Here is a 14,935-nt window from a genome sequence, read left to right on the forward strand (position 1 = left end):
TTTATTGAGTGGGATTCTGTTCCCCAATGTAAGCTTTGGTTTATCAAAGATCAGATGTCTATAAGAGACTAGTTTCATTTCTTAGTGTTTCATTTCATTCAGTTCCAAATATCTATGCCTCTATCTTTGTGTCAACATCATACTGTTTTGATCACTGTGGACTTGTAATATAACCTAAAGTCTGTTAGAGTGATACCTCCACCTTTATTTTTATTATTTAAAATTGCCTTGGATATACAGGGTTTTATCTTGGTTCCATAAAAAATGAAAAACTATTTTATCCAGTTCTTCAAAGTATAATTTTGGTATTTTAATAAGGATTACATTGAATCTGTAGATGGCTTTGGGTAGTATACACATTTTAACAGTGTTGGTTCTTCCCAGCCAGGAACATGGTATGTTCTTCCACTTGTTAATGTCTTCTGCTATTTCTTTTCTTAAGGCTTCATAAATATCTTTGCAGAGGTTCTTTATCTCTTTTGTTAGGTATATTCCTACTTATTTCATTGTCTTTGAAGCTACTGTGAAGGTATTGTGCTTTGATTAGTTTCTCAACTTGTTTGTTATTGGCATATACAAAAATTACTAATTTGTGGACATTGATTTTATATTCTAAGATGTTACTATATTTCTTGATCACTTCCAGGAGTCTTGTGGCTGAATCTCTGGTATTCTCTAAGTATAAAATCATATCAGCAAAGAGTGAGAGTTTGACCTCCTCTGCACCCATTTAGATGCCCTTTATTTCCTTCTCTTGCCTGATTGTGTTGGCTAGAATTTCCAGCACTATGTTGAATAGCAGTGGTGATAGAGGACAACCTTGTCTGGCTCACATTCTAAGTGGAAAAGCTTTCAGTTTTACTCCATTCAGTATAATATTAGCAGTGGGTTTCTCGTAGATGGCTTTGGTCAGGTACTTAAATATGCCACCTATGCCATCTTATTAAGTGTTCTAATTAGAAAAAGATGTTGAATTTTATCCAATTCTTTTTTCTGCATCTAGTGAGAGGATCATATGGTCTTTGTTTTTGTTTCTGTTGATAAGATGTATTACGTTTATGGACTTGTGTATGTTAAACTAGCATTTCATCCCTGGGATGAAGCCTACTTGATCATAATGTTTCATTAATTTTCTGAATGATTCTTTTGTTTCAGTTTCATTTATTCATGATTTGGTTTTGTGTTTTTCCTTTTTTTCTGTTAGACTTGGGATTAGGTGGTTCTTCTTTTTCCTTTTCCTTAAGATGATTCATTAAGTTGTTGATGTACTCTCTTTCTGTTTTCCAGATATAGTATCTAATGTGATAAATTTCCCTTTTAAGACAGCTTTTGCAGTATCCCACGGTTTTTTGTAACTTATAGTTTCATTGCTGTTGTAGTCAAGGAAGTTAATGTTTCCTTGAACCAACTGTCATTCAGCAAAAAGTTGTTTAATTTCCCTGCCTTTGTGTGGAGATGTTGAAATTGAGTTCCAGCTTTATTGTCTCATTTTCTGAAAAGATACAAGGTATAATTTCAATTCTTTTAATTTTGTCTAGGTTTGATTTGCATCCTACAATATGAGATATTTTGGAGTGTGTTCCAAGGGCTGTCCAGAAAAAGGTATGCTGTTGAGAAAAATGTATATTCCTTAGCTTTGGAAAGATGTATTCTGTATATGTCTATTAACCCCATTTGTTCTAGGGTCACATTTAAGTTCCTTATGTCTTTGTTTAGTTTCTGTTTAGAGGATACATCCAGTTCTACCAGAGAGGTGTTAAAGTCCCAATATTATGGTGTTATGTGATATCTAATTGCTCAGACCAATCAAGGTCTGTTTCATAAACTGGGAGCATTTAAGATAGATGCATAAATATTTAGAATTGAAATGTCCTCTTGTTGTATTTTTCCCTTGACCGGAATGAGGTGACTATCTTTGTCTTTCTTAACTTTAATTACTTTAAATCTACTTGTATCTGAAAAAATGATTATGACCCCCTTCTTTCTTCTGATTTTCATTTGCCTAAAATACTGTTTTTCATTCCTTTACCCTGAGTCTAGCTGTTCTTCAATGCCAGGTGTATCTCTTGGAGACATCATAAAAATGGCTTCTGCTTTTTTATCCAGTCAGCCAGCCTTTGTCTCTTCAGTGGGGGATTCAAGTCATTAACATTTATTGAGAGAATTTATAAATGTGGTGTAGTTATATTCATCTTATTTTGTGAAAGTTCGTTACTTAGTTTTATTCTTTGCACCATTGTGAAAGCTAAGTTTTGTTCATTAGTTTCTGGGTATTTACTTTGCTGGTAGACTATTGTGATGGTCAGTGTGGAGAATAGGCTTCTGTATTTCCTGTGGAGCTGGTCTTGTTGTGGTAAATTTCCTCAATATTTGCATATCAGCAAAAGATCAAATTTATCCATCATTTTTAAAGCTTAGTTTAGTAGGATACAGAATTCTGGGCTCAAAATTGTTTTGTTTAAGAAGGTTAAAAGTAGATGATCATTCTCTTCTGGCTTGGAAAGTTTCAGCTGAGAAGTCTACTGTCACCCTGATGGATTTGCCCTGATAAGTCAGTTGATGCTTACTCCTGGCTACTTGCAGAATTTTTCTTTCTGTCTTGACTTTGGACAGGTTCATTACAAAGTGTCTTGAAGATGCTATGTTTGTGTTGAGATGACCTGGGGTTCTATATCTCTTTCAAAGGAGTGTTTGGAATCTTTAGTGAGATTTGGAGAAATTTTATTTATGATATCATCTAGTAGGGTTTCCATTCCATTGGGATATTCTTCTTTGCCTTTTAGGCTACCTATAATTTGTATATTTGAATGCTTTCTGAAGTTGTATAATTCCCTGAGTGAATGTTCTGCTCTCTCTCTTCTGCCTTTTTTAACTGCCCGTGTTATCTCAAGAGCTTAATCCTCTAGCTCTGAGAGTCTTTCTTTTCCATGGTTTAACTTGTTATTGATGCTTTATACTTCATCTTTAATGATGATTGATTCCTGATTGATTCCTTCAATTCCTTTAAGGTTCACCATATCCTTTACATATCCTTCATACCTTTCATTAATTTTTTGCTCTGCTTTTTCACTTTCTCATTAATTCCCTTCATTGCCTTTGCCATTCATATTTTAATTGCCTGTCTGTCATTCCCATTAATTCTTTATAGGTGGAATCTTCTCTGGAATCTGTCTCATTGTGCCTTGGGGATATTGCTCTGTTTTGGTTTTTCATGTTGCTGGAATTTTTCTGTTGGTTCCTCCTGGTATGTGTTTTATTCTTGTTCACTTCCTTTCCCTATTTTTTCCTTCTCACTACCTCCTTCACTTTAAATTACTTTGTGTCAGAGTTTATGTATTGAAGTGGCCTTTTCTTATAAGTCCAAAAGGAAAAGAAGGTTAAAGAGCGAGAAAGAAGAAAGAAGAGAAAAAGAAAAAAAAAGTGGGAGTAGGGTTTGAAAGAAGAGAAAGAGAGTGATAGGAGAAATGTTATTCAGCAGGTCGATATGGCCACACCCATAACTCTAGGAATTTGGGAGGCTGGGTTGAGTGGGTCCCTCAAAATCAGGAGCTCCTTACCTATTTGGGGAAAAGCAAGACCCCACCTCTACAAAATATGGATAAAGAAAACAAAACAAAATTAAAAATTAAAATTTCAGCACTGTGTAGAAGTGGGGACCTGCCAATACTGTCTTTCCAAAGGCCAAATATAGACAGATACACTAGCTGTGAGCTATTTACCTCCTTGAGCCAGATCAACGCTGTGATTCCCCCAGCCAGACCAATGCTGTGTCTGCCCCCGAGTACCCAGAGAATAGAAAAAATAAATAAAAAAGATAAAATAAATTAAAAGTGTAATTATATAAGATAAAGAAAGAAAAGTCTTAGCTGTTGTATGAGATATTTATGTGAGAAAGATGAGAAAAGTAGAAAAATGTCCCCCAAAAGAGAAAAAAAAAAGGAGGGAAATAAAAAATAAATAGAGAATAAAGGGACTAAAAACCTGAAACAAAAATGGAAGAGCACTTGCTATTCAAGAAAAAAAAAAGAAAAAATAGAAATACAAATAACCACCATCTCCCACAAAAGTGTGTGTGTGTGTGTGTGTGTGTGTGTGTGTATTGCCTGGACACCAGGTGGCACTGTGATGTTAAGAGACAAAGAACATATGCTCTTTTACTGTAAAAAAAAATAGGGCCAAAATCCACTCTCTTAGTTGCAGAGGGAATCAGGTCCTGTTTTCCTGACTTAGTTGCCCTCAATTAAGTCCTGTTGCTTCATCAGCATTCAGTCCCCACAGGATTGGGATCCTAATGCTCTTGCCAGATTCCTTGGGAGGAATGTCAAGCAGTGCCCCCTGAAAATTCTCAGGGCCACTCAGCTCACCCCAAGGGTGGATGACTGGGCTCAGCAGGCATGCCAGAACTGGCTGTGCATTAGGACCCTGTGCACTTCTCCCACCCAGCCTTCCCACATGCCAGTGCCAAACTAGCAGCCACGCCAATGAGAGAGTCACCCCACTGGTATTCAATCCTGGCCACTGGACACTGTTCAAGTCCTTTCAAGGCCACTCCAGTGAGTAGCTTTAGCCCAAAAATTAAAAAACTGCAGGATAGCCTTTTCCTGTCCCCAGTCCTTCACAGGCAGGCTATCTGGCCAGTTACCATCTATTCCCAAGCACTTGCCTTCTGTGCTCATTTCCTCAGCTTGAGACCTCCTTGCTGGCACCTGTAGTCCCCCAGTGCTTCACTGTGTCCCACAGTGATGTCCCTGGGTGGGTTCTCCCAGCCAGGGTTGGTTGGAGTTTTCTTTCCCCTGCCTTGCTGCAAGTGGCTAGTAACTAGTGAGATCTTTTCTAAAAAAGAATAACTCTAAACCAGTGCTGATTTTCTATTGGAGAATTAGTCTATTTATATTTAAAGTAGTTACTGATAAAGTTTGTAGCTTTTATTTTTTATTTGTTTTCTATAGGTCTCAATTTTGTATTTTGAGTTAAATGAAAATTTATATTTATACTATTAAAATTCTGATTCTTTCTTTTACTCTTTTTGACTTTTTCTCTGAATGATTGTCCTAGGGATAGAAATTTAACATCTTAACTTAAGTGATCTGGCTTAGACTACTATCAAGTTAATTTTAATAATATAAAACATATTTGTTCCAGTATAGCTCTATTTTCTCCCCTGTCCTTTGTGCTACAATTGTTCTACAAATTACTTCTTTATATATTATAACCTTGCCAACAAAATCATTGATTTGTGCCTTTGTCTTTCATAGAAGATATTTCAATATGTATGACCAAAATGATATGTATACTCTCATTTAATCTATGTAAACGATGCTTTTATCATTTACTTTTATCACTGCTTTTATTTCTGTACATGAAGGAAGTTATCGTCTAGTTAGTATCCTTTTATTTCAAGAACTCCTGTTAGTATTTCTTGTAGGGCAGGTCCAGATGAAGTCTTTGGTTTTGGTAGCTAAAAATATGTTAATTTCACCTTTCTTTTTAAAGGGTGCCTTTTGTTGGTACAGAATTTATGGTTAACAATGTTTTCCCTTTTTTTGGTGGCGCCTGTGGCTCAGTGAGTAGGGCGCCGGCCCCACATACCGAGGGTGATGGGTTCAGAACCAGCCCCGGCTGAACTGCAACCAAAAAATAGCCGGGGGTTGTGGCGCGGGTGCCTGTAGTCCCAGCTGCTCGGGAGGCTGAGGCAGGAGAATTGTGGAAGCCCAAGAGCTGGAGGTTGCTGTGAGTCCTGTGACGTCATGGCACTCTACCAAGGGCGGTAAAGTGAGACTCTGTCTCTACAAAAACAAAAGAAAACAAAACAAAAAAATAATGTTTTCCTTTTTTAGGGCTTTGAAAAAAATCATCCCAATGCCATTTAGTCTCCACAGTTTCTAATGAAAATCCAGCCATTAAGCATATCAAAGTTTTCTTCTATGTGATAACTCACCTTTTCATTGTCACTTTTAAATGTGTCTTTTTTGATTTGTAGACTATCTAGTGTCTAGCTGTATATCTCTTAGAGTTTATCCTACTTGGAGTTTATTAAGACTTATTAAACTGAATTAACATTTTTCTTCTAAATTTTCAGAAGCTGATGACTACACTTTCTTAAAATATCCTTTCTGACACTTATTGTCTCTGGTCTCTTTTATGGATTCTAATTATGCATAAAGTAGACTGAATAATGCCTCCTTAAAAATTTTTATTGCTTAATCCATAGTGTGTGTTAAACAATATGGCAGAAGGGTTTTTGCAGATGTGATCAAATGAAGGATCTGAAAATGTCATTGCATATCCTGAATTATCCACATGGGCACAACATAATCACCTGAGTCTTCTTAAGTATAAAAGGGACTCAGAGATTCTACTGATAGAAGTAGAGTTTCAACTAATGTGTGTCCACAAACTGGAAAAGACAAGAAAAAAGATGTTTCCTTAGAGTCTGCACAAGGAATGCAGCCTGATTGACACCTATTTTTACATCTCTAAGTGTTCTCCAAACATCTTTCCAAAAGAAACTTATTAGTTGCATTCCCACCAGCAGTGTAGAAGTGTTGCCTTTTCTCCACACCCATGCCAACATCTTTGGTCTTGGAATTTTGTGATATGGGCTAATCTTACTAGCCTTAGGTGATATCTCAAAGTAGTTTTGATTTGCATTTCTCTGATGATTAAGGATGATGAGCATTTTTCATATGTCTGTAGGCCATGTACCTGTCTTCTTCAGAGAAGTTTCTCTTCAAGTCCTTTGCCCAGCCTGAGATGGGATCGCTTGTTCTTTTCTTGCTAATACGTTTGAGTTCACTGTGGATTCTGGTTATTAAACCTTTGTCAGAGACATAACCTGCAAATATCTTCTCCAATTTTGAGGTCTGTCTGCTTGCTTTACTTACTGTGTTCTTGGCTGTGCAGAAGCTTTTTAGTTTGATCAAGTCCCAGTAGTGTAATTTTTGATGCTGCTTCAATTGCTGGGGGGGTGGGGGTGGGGGTGGGGGGTCCTCATAAAATATTTGCCCAGTCTGATTCCTTCAAGAGTTTTCCGTCTGGTTTCTTCTAGTATTTTATAGTTTCATGTCTTAAGTTTAGATCTGTAATCCAGTGAGAGCCTATCTTTGTTAATGGTGAAAGGTGTGGGTCCAGTATCAGTCTTCTACAGGTCACCAGCCCGTTCACCCAGGACAGTTTGTTAAATAGGTAATCTTTTTCCCATTGAATGTTTTAAATTGGCTGGTCAAAGATCAAATAAGGGTAAGTAGCTGGGTTCATCTCTTGGTTCTCTATTCTGTTCCATATATCTACCTCTCTGTTTTTGTGTCACTACCATGCTGTTTTATCACTATCGATTTATAGTATAGTTTGAGGTCTGGTAGCATAATTCCTCCTGCTTTGTTTTTATTTTTTCATAGCGTCTTGGCTATTCAAGTTTTTTTCTAATTCCATATAAAATGAAGTATTATTTTTTAGAGATCTGTGAGGTATGACAGTGGAGCTTTATGGGTAGTATGGACATTTTAACAATGTTGATTCTTCCCAGCCATGAGCATGGTATATTTTTCCACTTGTTAACATCTTCTGCTATTTCTTTTCTTAGTGTCATAGTTCTCCTTACAGAGATCTTTCACATCCTTTGTTAGGTAAACTCCCAAATATTTCATCTTCTTTGGTGCTACTGTGAACAGAATAGAGTCCTTGACTGTTTTTTCTGCTTGATTATTGTTGGTATATATAAAAGCTACAGATTTACGAGTGTTGATTTTTTAACCTGAGACTCTGCTGTATTCCTTGATCACTTCAAAGAGTTTTGTAGAAGGATTCATGGTGTTTTCCAGATATACAATCATGTTATCTGTGAAAAGTGAAAGTTTGATCTCTTCTGACCCTATATGGATACCCTTGATTACCTTTTCTTCCCTAATTGCAATGGCTAAGACTTTCATTATAATGTCAAAAAGCAGCGGAGATAATGGGCAACCTGGCCTGGTTCCTGATCTGAGTGGAAATGATTTCAATAATTTAACTCCATTCAATAAAATATTGGCTATGGGTTTGCTGTAGATGGCCTCTATCAGTTTAAGAAATGTCCCTTCTATACCAATTTTCTTAAGTGTTCTCATAATGAAGGGATGCTGGATATTACCAAAAGCTTTTTCTGCATCGATTGAGAGAATCATATGGTCTTTGTTTTTTAATTTGTTTATGTGCTGGATTACATTTATAGATTTACGTATATTGAACTAGCATTGAGACCCTGGGATAAAACCAACTTGGTCATGATGTATAATTTGTTTGATGTGTTGCTGGATTCTGTTTGTTAGAATCTTGTTAAATATTTTTGCATCTATATTCATTAGTGATATCGGTCTATAATTTTCTTTTCTTGTTGGGTCTTTTCCTGGTTTGGGGATCAGGGTGATGTTTGCTTCATAGAACGTGTTGGGTAGTCTTCCTTCTTTTTCTACCTTTTGGAACAGGTTGAGTAATATAGGTACTAATTCCTCTTTAAAGGTTTGGTAGAATTCTGACATGAAACCATCTGGTCCCGGGCTTTTCTTTTTAGGGAGGTTTTGTATGGTTGGTGCTATTTCTGAGCTTGATATGGGCCTGTTCAGCATTTCCACTTGATTCTGGCTAAGTCTTGGAAGGTGACGTGCTTCCAAGTATCGGTCAATTTCCTTCAGATTTTCATATTTCTGAGAATAAGTTTCTTGTAATATTCATTAAGGATTTTTTGGATTTCTGAGGAGTCTGTTGTTATTTTGTCTTTGTCATTTCTGATTGATGAGATTAGAGATTTTACTCTTTTTTTTCTGATTACATTGGCCAGAGGTTTATCTATTTTGTTGACCTTTTCAAAAAACCAGATTTTTGATTTATTGATCTGTTGTATTATTATTTTGTTCTCAATTTCATTTAATTCTGCTCTAATTTTGGTTATTTCTTTTCTTCTTCTGGGTTTAGGGTTGGAATGTTCTTCCTTTCCCAGTTGCTTGAGATGCCCCATTATGTTGTTAACTTCCTCTCTTTCTGTTCTCTTGAGGAAGGCTTGCAGTGCTATAAATTTCCCTCTTAGAACTGCCTTTGTGGTGTCCCAGAAGTTCTGATAGTTTGTGTCTTCATTGTCGTTTTGTTCCAAAAAATTGGCAATTTCTTTCTTAATCTCGTCTCTGATCCAGCTAGCATTCAGCATAAGGTTATTTAACTTCCATGTTTTTGTATGAGTATGCAGATTCCTGTTGTTACTCAGCTTAAGTTTTATTCCATGGTGGTCCGAGAAGATGCAAAGAATAATTTCTATTCCTTTAAATTTACTGAGGTTAGACTTGTGACCTAAGATGTTGTCGATTTTGGAGTAAGTTCTGTAGGCTGATGAGAAGTATGTGTATTCAGTTTTATTGGGATGAAATGTTCTGTAGATGTCTGCTAAATCTAAATATTGGATGGTTAGGTTTAAATCTAAAATTTCTTTGCTTAGCTTCTTGCTGGAGGATCAATCCAACACTGCCAAAGGAGTGTTGAAATCTCTGACTATTATGGAGCTGGTGGAAATCAAGTTGCTCATGTCAGTTAGAGTTTCTCTTATAAATTGAGAGGCATTCTGGTTGGGTGTATAGATATTAATCATTGGAATCTCATCATATTGAGTATTACCCTTAACAAATATGAAGTGACCATTCTTTTCCTTCCTTCCTTTTGTTGGTTTAAAGCCTATTGTATCTGCAAATAAAATTGCAACACTTGCTTTTTTCTGATTACCATTTGCCTGAAATATGGATGACTATCCTTTCACCCTGAGTCTGTATTTGTCTTTCAAGTTAAGATGTGACTCTTCTATGCAATAAATATCTGGCCTGAGTTTTTGTATCCAGTCAGCTAACCTATGCCTCTTTAGAGGACAGTTTAAGCCGTTCACATTAATGGAGAATATTGATAAGTCTGGTGGAATTTTGGGTATCGAGTTTTTCAAAGGTTCTGTGGACATTTTTAATCCTTTCGCCAGTGTGGAAGTTGGAGTTTGATCTGAAGTTTCTGAGTGAGTTTACTTTTGTGGTATAGGATTGGGTTGGTCATTGTGGAGGATAGTCTGAGAATATCCTGAAGAGCTGGTTTACTTATGGCAAATTTTTTCAATATATGAATGTCATTGAAGTATTTAATTTCTCCATCATAAATGAAACTCCGTATAGCTGGATACAAGATCCTGGGTTGAAAGTTATTTTGCTTTAGGAGATTAAAAGTCGATGACCACCCTCTCTGGCTTGAAAAGTTTCAGCAGAGAGATCTGCAGTTATTCTAATATTCTTCCGTTTGTATGTAATGGTTTTCTTCTCCTTCATATTAAATTTAGTGAAGCTAATTATTCTTCCGTTTGTATGTAATGATAATCTTCTCCTTCATATTAACTTTAGTGAAGCTAATTATGATATGCCTGGGGGATGACTTATTGGGGTTGAATTGTGCTGGGATTCTGAAGCTGTCTGCTATTTGAATTTCAGAATCTCTAGGCATGTCTGAAAATTTTTCTTTCATAATTTCATGCAGAAGGGCCTCTGTGCCCATCGAGGCCACTTCATCATTTTCAGAAATTCCAATTATTCGTATATTGATCTTCTTCGAATTATCCCAGAGTTCTCTGAGAGAATGATCCGTTTTTGCTCTCCATTCCTCTTCCTCTTTGAGAGTTTGGGAGCATTCAAAGTCTTTATCTTCGATGTCAGAAATCCTTTCTTCTGCTTGCTCCATTCTGTTGCTGAGGGATTCTACTGTATTTTTGATATCTTTGAAGGCTGTAAATTCTTGCTTCAGTGTGTCTAAGTCTTTGGTGGTTTTGTCTTTAAATTCATTAAATTCTTGAGACAACTTTTGAAATCCTCCTTGAATTTCTAATTCTAACTTTACCTCCATTCTATTAATCTTATTTGCAATCCAAATTCTGAATTCAATTTCTGACATCTTAGCCATTTGTTTATGAATGGGATCTTCAGTTATGTCTACCTTATCGTTCCTTGGGGAAGTTGATCTACTCTGGTTATTCATGTTACCGGAGTTTTTCTGCTGATTCTGCCCATGATTATTTTACACCATTTTGCTAGATGAGCAGATAAGGTGAAATTGAGTTGGGGGGCTCCTAGAGTAGTGATTAACCAGCCCTTAGCACAAGAGCTGGGACTGGTATCTATACCTTTTCCCTTATTGCTTTACAAAGGACCCATACAGTGCTACAGCCTGAGACACTGGGGACTTATTTGGTGTGGTGAGGCTAAGTGGCTCTGTCTTGTTTTCAGCTGTCCTACCCTTTGTGAATCAGTTACTCTGGGTTGAAGTCTCAGCTGTGGTGAAATACCATCAATTAAGTCACCTCATCCCCCATGGGTAACAACTGGAAAAGGAAAATCAAACCTTCCCACAACCACACACCCAGGGTACTACTATGGATAGTCCTTGGGTGATTGGTCCAGTCTGAAAAATCCAAATCAATTGTCCCAGCCAGCACCTAGTCTCAAGTGTGAGAGTTCAAAAGATCTCCAGCAACTAGATAGCAGGGGTCTGCTGGCAGCTTGAGTATGACTTGTTCTTGTGCTCTATGGGGTCAGAACAGCATCACCCACCACCCACCCGCACAGCAAATGAATTAGTCTGGGAAGGTTGATGCCTCCTTCCCCACCTTGCACCTCTGTCACACCCAGTCACTGGTAACCCCACAGGGATGTGACCCAGTTCCCTCCAATGAGCAGATGCTCCTCCCAGGGTTTGTGCCTGCCTGTATCTCATGGCTATCTATGTCTCCTCGGCAAGGCCTCCATACTCTGCCACCATCCGACAGGGGGAGCTGTGGCCTGACAACTTTGAGTGGTTAATGGAAGCTGGGGCTGTTCATTCAGTTCAGCCCTGCCCCTGATTGATGTTGCTGACACTTATATTTGTGCAGAATTTGTGACTCTGTCCTGGCTATACTCCCCTGCGGACCAGGCGCTGTTTAAGTTCACAGAAACTGCAACTTAGCTCCAGTCTGTGCTGCTGCCCAGAGCTGGTGTGTCTGTCTCCGTTGCAGTCTGTGTTGCGGCAGGTGTGGTTAAAGCTCACACTCAGCTTCGAGTTCTGGACTCTGCCTGCCTGCCTTTGTCTCAACTATGATCCTCTGAGGGCCTGGTGCTTCTTAGGCTCACTACCACTGTGGCATGGGGGCAAGGAGAAGATGGTGGACTGAGGGAACCATATGGGAGAGGAAGTCCGGGCTCAGGCCTAAAGCTTTCCTGGCTCAGCCCTACCCTAGGAGTATGCCATCTCTGTGTACGTGTCTTCTATTCTCTGTCCCTGCTGTGCCCCGCCCAGACAGGTACCGCCTCAGGTATATCCTTTACTCACTGGGCCTTTTCAACTGTCCCAGATTTGTTCCACCAGTATCTGCCACCGGAGAGGATGCCAGGCTTTCTCTGGTTGCCCAGAGAGACAGGGAGTGTCTCTCTAAAATATCCCCAGGGGTGTGAGCCCTATTGTTCTGGCTGCTGCCTCCGCTGTTCTGTGCTGTGGAGCACTGCCTCTCCCTCTCCTATATGGCTCCTTCAGTCCACCTTCTTCTCCTTACCCCCGTGCAGCAGAATCAGCACAGACCTGCAATAGCCCATGCCCTGTCCACACCCCTCGAGAAAATACCCAAGAATCTGGACTCCATGGGAGACAGGCTTCCAGACCTCAGGGTGAGAGTGGAAGGGAGTTCTGGGAATTCAGAATTGTAGGTAGAGAATATGTATAGTTTTATATATAGTTTTATTCCTGGCAGGAGAGTGCTATGGCACCCTAGTAGGGGTAGGAGGTCCAGTTTTTAGGGGGTATCTCCCAAGGGATAAAATGGGAGGATGTTTGAACTCTGCTTGGTGATGGATTTTGTACCTATTGTTTGTATCCTTTGGGTTGCAGCTCGCCTCAGCAGGGTTGATGTGCATTCTTCAACCTTCTGCCTTGGCTCAGCTCCAAACAATCAGCTTACTTGCTAAACTTCTGTCCTTTAACTCTCCTTTTGAAAGGGAGCCTCTGTGGAAAGCTGGCTCCAGTCAGCCATCTTGCCTCCACCCCGATATTTTGTTTTTGAAGAGACATCATACTTACATGTTATTTTAGTTCTTAAAACACAGGTTGTTTAGTTGTTTGAACATATTTATAATATCTCCTTTAAGATCTTTGTCTAGCAGGTCTATAATCTGCTTTTCCTTTATGCATAGACCAGAAATTTCTACTTTTCTTTTTCAGCTCTCATAATGTTTTTGTTAAAAACTTCACATTGTAAATAATAAAATGTGGTAACTCTTAAAATCAGTCTATATCTCCCTGTTTGTTATTGCTATTTGTTTATTCATTGACTTTCCTAGACTTAATTTTGTAAAGTCTGTATTCTTTGTCATATGTGGCCACTAAAGTCTCTGCTCAATTAGCTTAGTGATCAGCTCATGGGTGAACAGAGATTTCTTTAAATACATCAAACAAAGATATTTCTCTGCCTTTGCCTAGGGGTTCTGTATGTGAATTGGGGTGTGCCCTTAATGCCTTGGTAACATTTTATAGTACCTCAGTCTTAATCTTTACTTCCTGGTGTGTACAGCTTCAAAATTAGTAAGAGGTGAAAGATGAGTGTCTCTCAGGTCTTTTATGGGTATGCACAAAGCCTTGTACATGGACCTGGCCATTTAGATTTCCAAGAATATGTTGGAACTTTTCAAAGCCCCCTGTAGACATCTTATTTTAAATTTCTTCTATGTATTTTGTCTGCCTTTGTTAGTCTTACTGGTGTCATGATCTTGGACAGATTCAATGTTAAACATTGATCATTCCCAGCAAACAACTTGAGATTGGACTGTTCACAGACAGCAATCTTATAATCATGTCAAACAAACACAGCCCTGAATATAGACCCTTTCTGGGAAACTGGCAGACTAGTCAAATAGTGACAGTTTTCTCAGGAACAAGCAATATATGGTGTTTCCAATTAAGTATGCCATCACATTGGCTGGTAAGCTGCTGTTTTTCAAGCTACCATGGTTGCAAGGCTATTGGTTTTCAAGGATACCACAAAGTTGGAGAGTTCAGAATGGGAATACACTAAAATGCTACAGAGCCTTTTGCTCGTATTGAAATTCAGCCATTTTTCTTAAATCAATTTTCCTAGTATTGTTGTATGTAGTCTGTCAATTTCCAGAGTTCTGTATAAGTTGATTTTGACTATTTTTGTTTTAATTGCTTTTATGAAAGAAGAATTTTTAGAAGTCATTCTCTCTTAATTTCAGAAATGCCTTTCCTGTCTTTCTTTGTAGTATAGTATTTGCTCATCTGTCACCTAAAATTAATTACACATTTTAAATAATTATATATTTTTGAAGATTTATATCAATAAGATGAACAAACTTTTAGAAATGTTGACTTTGTTGTGGCACCCTTTATTATCTTAACCCTCCAGAATCTCATATCAGATTTTTCTGAATAAAAATTAGACATCTTATGATATCCATTTTATGACTCAGAACTGCTTGCCAAGTGTACCACACTCACTCATACCTTTTACCTTTTGCATACTCTGTTTCCTTTATTTGGTCAGTTTGACTGATGATTCCTTCTAGTCATTTTTCAAGTCACAACTCATGTCACAACTCGAGCACTCCTTTTCTGAAGCCTTTTTGTAGTCCCAGAGAAAGTGACTTTTCATTTCTCCATTGCAGTATGTACATTCCTCTTTAACTAACTTTTTATGTAGTATGTAATTGTTGTTTTCTATCTCCATACCTACAAGCTTGAGTGTTGAGATTATAGAATTTCAATTTTTTAAACCTTGCACTTAAAAGATTGTTGGCAATCTCATACTATGAACTACTTGTATAATGGGGAAAGATTGAGTAAGAGAGTTGAGAGTCATAAACAAAAAAATTTGGAGAGAGAAAAATAATTATAAGAAGCACCA

General features: G+C 37.9%; 1 long non-coding RNA gene across 1 annotated transcript in view; it reads right to left on the reverse strand.

The window, feature by feature from the left end:
* Positions 1 to 5,375: 5,375 nt before the first annotated feature.
* Positions 5,376 to 14,935, reverse strand: part of LOC128560406 (uncharacterized) — an 84,238-nt gene continuing 74,678 nt past the window's right edge. Inside the window, exon 3 of the long non-coding RNA XR_008372948.1 lies at positions 5,376 to 5,786. This is a non-coding gene — a long non-coding RNA (uncharacterized LOC128560406). The remainder of the gene's footprint in view (positions 5,787 to 14,935) is intronic.

Source organism: Nycticebus coucang, chromosome 11, assembly GCF_027406575.1.
Source record: "Nycticebus coucang isolate mNycCou1 chromosome 11, mNycCou1.pri, whole genome shotgun sequence".
Classification (NCBI taxonomy): domain Eukaryota; kingdom Metazoa; phylum Chordata; class Mammalia; order Primates; family Lorisidae; genus Nycticebus; species Nycticebus coucang.